We start from the raw sequence: 7,141 nt of genomic DNA on the forward strand, positions 1-7,141 counted from the left end.
GTATGAGCATGTAGGCTAGCACTGTACTTTCTACTTCTTACTTTTTAAAAATAGTTGGGTGAGAAGTGTAAATATATACCATTCCAACACCCTAGTGTTAGGCGATCCATCGCGCCTGCACATGGTTCAAAGCACAAATCACAAACTGTGTTGCCAGATTGGGCGGGTTACAGCGGACGAGCACGCACTTTCAATCTATCAGCGATCAACAGTGATCAGCAGGCAGTACAGGTCCTTCTAAAAAAATTAGCATATTGTGATAAAGTTCATTATTTTCCATAATGTAATAATAAAAATTAAATTTTCATATATTTTAGATTCAATGCACACCAACTGAAATATTTCAGGTCTTTTATTGTTTTAATACTGTTGATTTTTGCATACAGCTCATGAAAACCCAAAATTCTCAAAAAAAAAATTCCATATTTCATCCGACCAATAAAAGAAAATTGTTAAAAAAAAAAAAAAAAAAAAAAAAAATCAACCTTCAAATAATTATGTTCAGTTATGCACTCAATACTTGGTTGGGAATCCTTTTGCAGAAATGACTGCTTCAATGCGGCGTGGCATGGAGACAATCAGCCTGTGGCACTGCTGAGGTGTTCTGGAGGCCCAGGATGCTTTGATAGCGGCCTTAAGCTCATCCAGAGTGTTGGGTCTTGCGTCTCTCAACTTTCTCTTCACAATATCCCACAGATTCTCTATGGGGTTCAGGTCAGGAGAGTTGGCAGGCCAATTGAGCACAGTAATACCATGGTCAGTAAACCATTTACCAGTGGTTTTGGCACTGTGAGCAGGTGCCAGGTCGTGCTGAAAAAACAAAATCATCTCCATAAAGCTTTTTAGCAGATGGAAGCATGAAGTGCTCCAAAATCTCCTGATAGCTAGCTGCATTGACCCTGCCCTTGATAAAACACAGTGGACCAACACCAGCAGCTGACATGGCACCCCAGACCATCACTGACTGTGGGGACTTGACACTGGACTTCAGGCATTTTGGCATTTCCTTCTCCCTAGTCTTCCTCCAGACTCTGGCACATTGATTTCCGAATGACATGCAAAATTTGCTTTCATCCGAAAAAAACTTTGGACCACTGAGCAACAGTCCAGTGCTGCTTCTCTGTAGCCCAAAACTGGCTTGACCTGGGGAATGCCGCACCTGTAGCCCATTCCCTGCACACGCCTGTGCACGGTGGCTCTGGATGTTTCTACTCCAGACTCAGTCCACTGCTTCCGCAGGTCCCCCAAGGTCTGGAATCGGTCCTTCTCAAAAAATATTCCTCAGGGTCCGGTCACCTCTTCTCGTTGTGCAGCACTTTTTGTACCACTTTTTCCTTCCCACAGACTTCCCACTGAGGTGCCTTGATACAGCACACTGGGAACAGCCTATTCGTTCAGAAATTTATTTCTGTGTCTTACCCTCTCGCTTGAGGGGGTCAATGATGGCCTTCTGGACAGCAGTCAGGTCGGCAGTCTTACCCATGATTGTGGTTTTGAGTAATTAACCAGGCTGGGAGTTTTTAAAAGCTAAAGGAATGCAAATGCAAAAGGAATCTTTTGCATGTGTTTAGAGTTAATTCGTTGATTCAGATGATTAGGTTAATAGCTCGTTTAGAGAACCTTTTCATGATATGCTAATTTTTTGAGATGGGTATTCATGAGCTGTATACCAAAATCATCAGTATTAAAACAATAAAAGACCTGAAATATTTCAGTTGGTGTGCAATGAATCTAGAATATATGAAAGTTTAATTTTTATCATTACATTATGGAAAATAATGAACTTTAGCACAATATGCACATTTTTTTAGAAGGACCTGTATACTGTATATATGCCACTTTAGCATAGCGATCACTTGAATATACAGCTACGACGAGTTATCGCGCTAAAAGCCTGGCTTTCGTGAATGAGCGCGTCTGCCTGCTCACACACGACGTAACAGTTAAGTAAATTATTCGTACTTTTTACCATTAAATTACCTTCTCACAATGTTGTCAGTAGGCCTACGATCTTTGAACGTCACAATATTACCAACAACGTTCCAGATATATATATATATGAATATATATATATATATATATATATATATATATATATATATATATATATATATATATATATATATATATATATATATATATATATATATATATAAGGATTCAGCGTTTGAATGAATCGTTTGAATGAACAACTCAATGACTCACTCATTAAGATGGCCACCTGCTGCCACCTACTGGAGGTTTAGTTTCATGTTTAAATATACTTTCCAACATTTGTTATTCGTCTATTCAAATTTCCCATTAATGTAGGCCTACCAGCTATTAATAATAATAAACAGCACTACTTTTTGTATAAACAATCATGAATTTAAAAATGCTTAGTAACTCTTTGTATTTGTATTGCATTTTCTGTTTTAATCCAACAAAACAGCGTCACAAACGCTAGTGTTCGATTTTTAACGTCACAGATCGCCGCATCAATTCTTAGAACGTTCAGTGAGTATATTGTTGAATGCAAAGACTTTTTGCTCTTTGTAGCGAGTCGGCGAGTGTGTGAGTACACTCTAAAAAATGCTGGGTTAAAAACAACCCAAGTTGGGTTGAAAATGCACTAACCCAACAATTGAGTTGTTTTAACCCAATGGTTGAGTTGTTTTAACCCAGTGGTTGAGTTGTTTTAACCCAGTGGTTGGGTTAAATGTTGCTTAAGACAACCCAATTGCTGGGTAAGAACAACTCAACCATTGGGTTAAAACAACCCAATTGTTGGGTCGGTGCATTTTCAACCCAACTTGGGTTGTTTTTAACCCAGCATTTTTTAGAGTGTATGCTTATGCAGGGTTTGGGGATCTGAATTTTAATCTTTTCATAACTCGGAGAAGAATCTGCTTAAACTGGGATGTTATTGTCTCGATTTACTGTATATTTAGATAAATAAATGCTACACAGAGGCGGTTTGTGTGGCTGATATCTAAATCAATAATGATCAAACCAGTATACACAGTTTTCTATGTAAATGTTGATCATTTATATTTCATTGACCATCCGATAGCAAGTACTGTATGCAGGGCTCGACATTAAGCCTGTTCATGTGCTGGTAAATCTGTCATACACTTGAAAAAATGTGCTTGTCCGAAAATAATAATAGTTCAAAACGCTGAATCATTCAGTAACACATTGTTGCTGTGTGAGACGCCTTATGTTTCTGCTGTGATCTTTGTTTAGAACTATTTTAGCTGAAATAGAACAAAAACAGCAAATATTGCATCTAAAATGTAAGTGACTTAATGTTAATGAATTATTGTCATTTGAAATCAGTGTCACATTTTTAGTTGTGATGGTATCAGGGTTGCCAACTTTTACCTTCAGGTTGGAGTGAGATTTTTTTTTTGGGGGGGGGGGGTGATCTATTTGAACTTATTTTAGTATCAATTCATATGTAGTACTATATAGCTTACTGTACATAATAAGGGAAAAATAGTTTGTCTTAGCACTATTTTAAACGTTTCATGGGTCAAATTAAATGTGCTCGCATTCATTAATATTCACTTGTGTGTGCTTATATAAGAATCATAATTCATTAAAAATATTAGGATACTAAGTCCTAATATGATGCATAAGTTATAAACGTTTTAAAATTTCACATTTAAAGAAATCTAGTGTTTAATCATATCTAAAAATGTATTCAGATGGAAGAGCAACTAGATTAGATATATGTAGATTTATTAAAGAGCCATAAGGCAACTATAATGGCACTACAAATTAACATTATTATTATTTTATAAGCAACAAAATACCAATTTGCCTCTTTAAATTGATATTCTATATTTTAACCTTAATTACTACACAAATTGAAATATAAATAATAAAAATATTAGAAGAAATATATTTTAAGTGGTCATTAATTGACTATAATTATTGCAAAAATAGTATTTAAGTAGCCTTCCAAAAGATCTCTTCAAAATATTCAATAAACATTATTGAACTAAAATATAGAACACTTATTTAATTGAAAAATAGTTATGGTGTATGGTCACAATTGACCATCAATATGAGTATGAGTGTCAGGGTTCTGTCACTTCGGTCTAGCTTTCTCTTGGTTTGGTGACAGAGTCCTGACACTCCTGTATTTTGTCTTGTCTTGTGTGAGAGCGCAGCCTTGAGCATGCTCGAGCTGCGTGCTCTTCTGTCCCTGTCATTTTCTGTGTGGGGCGTGGTGTTCGGGTCCCAGCACTTCTGTCTAGTTGGGTTTCGGTTTTGTGTTGGGATTCGGACATTCATGCTCCTTGTGTTTTGTCTTCTGTTGTGAGCGCACAGAATGAGCATTCGCTCGTTCTTGTGCACTCTGTGTGGTTGTGTGTGCGCTGTCCTGTCTGTGTTTTGTGTTGTGTAGCATGCAGCTGGTGTTTTACTTGCTGCATGCTTTCGTGTTGTCATGTTTCGTGTGAACATGCAGTTTATGAGTTTTCATTAACTGCATGTTCATGTCATGTTTGGTGTGAGCACATGTTCATGTGTTTCTTTGTCCCATGTGCTCTCGTCAATTGTCTAACCCCACCCACCTTGTTTCCTGATTATTGGTTCATTTGCCCCACCTGTCTTCTCCCATTACCCTCGTTTGTTTGCTCCCCATTTAATCTCCTTGTGTTTGCAGTCCTGTGCTGGATCGTTGTCAAACCTTCCTCGTCAAACATTCCTCCTGTTTTCCTGCTCCTGAAGTCTAGTCAAGCGAAGTCAAGTCTTGTTTTTCCCCCTTGGGGTAGTTTTTGTTTGTCTTGTTTTGTTTGATTTTTATAATAAAGAGCCCATTCTTCCTGCAATTGAGTCCTCGCTCCTTTTCCACACTACAAACCTTGACAATGAGTGTGACCAATTAGTAAAGAATACCTGAGGGCTAAATACAAGAATAAAATTAATGTTATCAATGCTACATATCTATCACTCTCCATAATAAAACGATCCTGTGAATATGGCTGACTTAATAATCAATGCACACCACTAAGCTGTACTGTTTAACAAAACTGGCAGCAAACATCTGTATAGTGTAAACTGTTGTGTATCCGCTTAACCCTGCGTTCACACCGCCGCCGGCGAGAGCATCAAAATTCGCTCTTGCCGCCCTGACAACGACGCTGTAGAAAGCTCCTGGACGTGCTGCCGCTCTGACGAAGATCGAATGTTTTTTCTTTTTTTAAACTGTATTTAAAGAGGCCGCAAATCAAACAAGCATGTTGATGGATACACTAACCACAAGTAGGGTATAAATTAACTTCACGAAATCATTTAAATGTGAAAGTAAGAATTAATTGCACACCCGCTGAACAACGAGCGTTCTAGCGCCTATAAAATAGTGTTGCGCGACTTCTTAACAAACTACACATCACTATGAATGATCTTGTCATAATGATAGGGAAACCCGCACAGCAATGATCAACCTTTCATACAAATTGCTTGGGAACTAATGTGGTCGGAACCAAAGTTTACAGGCCTGCGTTATCTGGATTTCTCTATAGCGGAGCACTTCTACATTCTGACTGGTTACCGCCTGTTGCCGCCGAACCGCTACATAGCTCATTACCATAAAGTTGAGCTGATTTCAACTCTCCTCGACGCCCAAATCGTCCAAGACGCGCCGTGCCGCTCTCGCCGGAGCTCGCCGCCCGGCTCCCATTGAAAATGAATGACTTCCGGCCAGCTTGCCGCTCTCGCCGCCGGCAGTGTGAACGCACAGTAAGCCATTCAAATGCATTGACACCGCGCTAGAACTATTGAGCGCTCATGAGCCACGTGATTGCGAGCGCCGGGAGATGAGAGCATGTTGCAACTCCGCTTTTCAGCGCCTCTGGCTTTAACATTAGTGCCAAAACGGTATTTATTGTTTGAATTTCGAATTAAAACGTAATAATAATAACAAAAAAGCTATAGGCCTAGCTTTGTTTAATATAAAAAGCAGGTTTGCCAATTTGGCGTGAGATTAAGTTGGGCAGCGTGAGAGCGTGACACCGAGCCTGAAAGCGTGTGTGTCACGCCAAATGCGTGAGAGTTGGCAACCCTGTGGTATTCTGGACAGCACTCTTGTTCGTGTGATATTGCTCAACTATATCAAATGTTATAAATATAAAAATTAATTTAGAATTTGAACTGTGTATGTTAACTAAGTTTCTTTGTGTGAGCGGTGCTCATTTGTTTTGTATTTTTCCTCGAGAGGCTGCGTGAGCGTCAAAAGCATCTTCCAGTTTTGTTATTGACGTTTTAATCAGGCTGCTTGTCCGGTCAGTCAAGTAAAATTCTCTTTCACTTGCCCCTTCAGAAAATCCACTTGTCCTGGACAAGCGCTAATGTCGAGCCCTGCTGTATGTATACTGTATGTCAACTCATCGCTTCCTTTTCTCTTTCTTTGATAGTATTTTACAGTTTTAGATATAAAAGTATTGTCCGCGTGTAGATCATCTTTCACCATCACATCAACATGAGTATCAACATGCCAACTATGCCCACCATATTTGAGATTACAGAGCAGCCATATGAGTACTCGGATGAGCTCATGACGGCCCTTGCTGCGGGGCGGTGGGGGGCAATCATGGAGGTTTCTGATCCCATCTCTGATGAGCCTGAGGACCTCATGTATGGGGACCTCATCTCAGGCCAGTGTTGGGGAACAGAGGAAGCAGGAAGAACTTCATGCCCCACATCCCGGCTCTTCAGTGCTGCATCTGGGAAGGCTCAGGCTGGAACTCTGGCTTCTCAGATACAACACTGAAGACCACCAAGAATTGGAGGCAGAAGACACAGGGAGCACCTGTTCCTGCTGAGTCGCACCAGGAGCCACATGTGCCTAAATCCCCAAAAAGAGGAAAACTCAGGATCCCTGATAATCTAACTAAACATCTGAAAGAGGCCTCTTTAGAAATTGCCAAGTCTCTAAAGAGAGCACCTGTGGCTGCCTCACAGGTGATTGCATGCTCCCCACATGCAACTGTGCAATCACCTGTGCTAACCAGACCCGCAAATGAAGCACCTGTGCCAGCTAGACCCACATAGGAAGCACCACAGCAGCAGAGAAAGCGGAGACCGAAAAAAGCAGCAGGAAGCACCTGTTCCCAATGGGTCCCCAAGTGGACAACTCGGGTCTCTCTGCATC

Source organism: Pseudorasbora parva, chromosome 17 (assembly GCF_024679245.1).
Source record: "Pseudorasbora parva isolate DD20220531a chromosome 17, ASM2467924v1, whole genome shotgun sequence".
In the NCBI taxonomy this organism is placed as follows: Eukaryota; Metazoa; Chordata; class Actinopteri; order Cypriniformes; family Gobionidae; genus Pseudorasbora; species Pseudorasbora parva.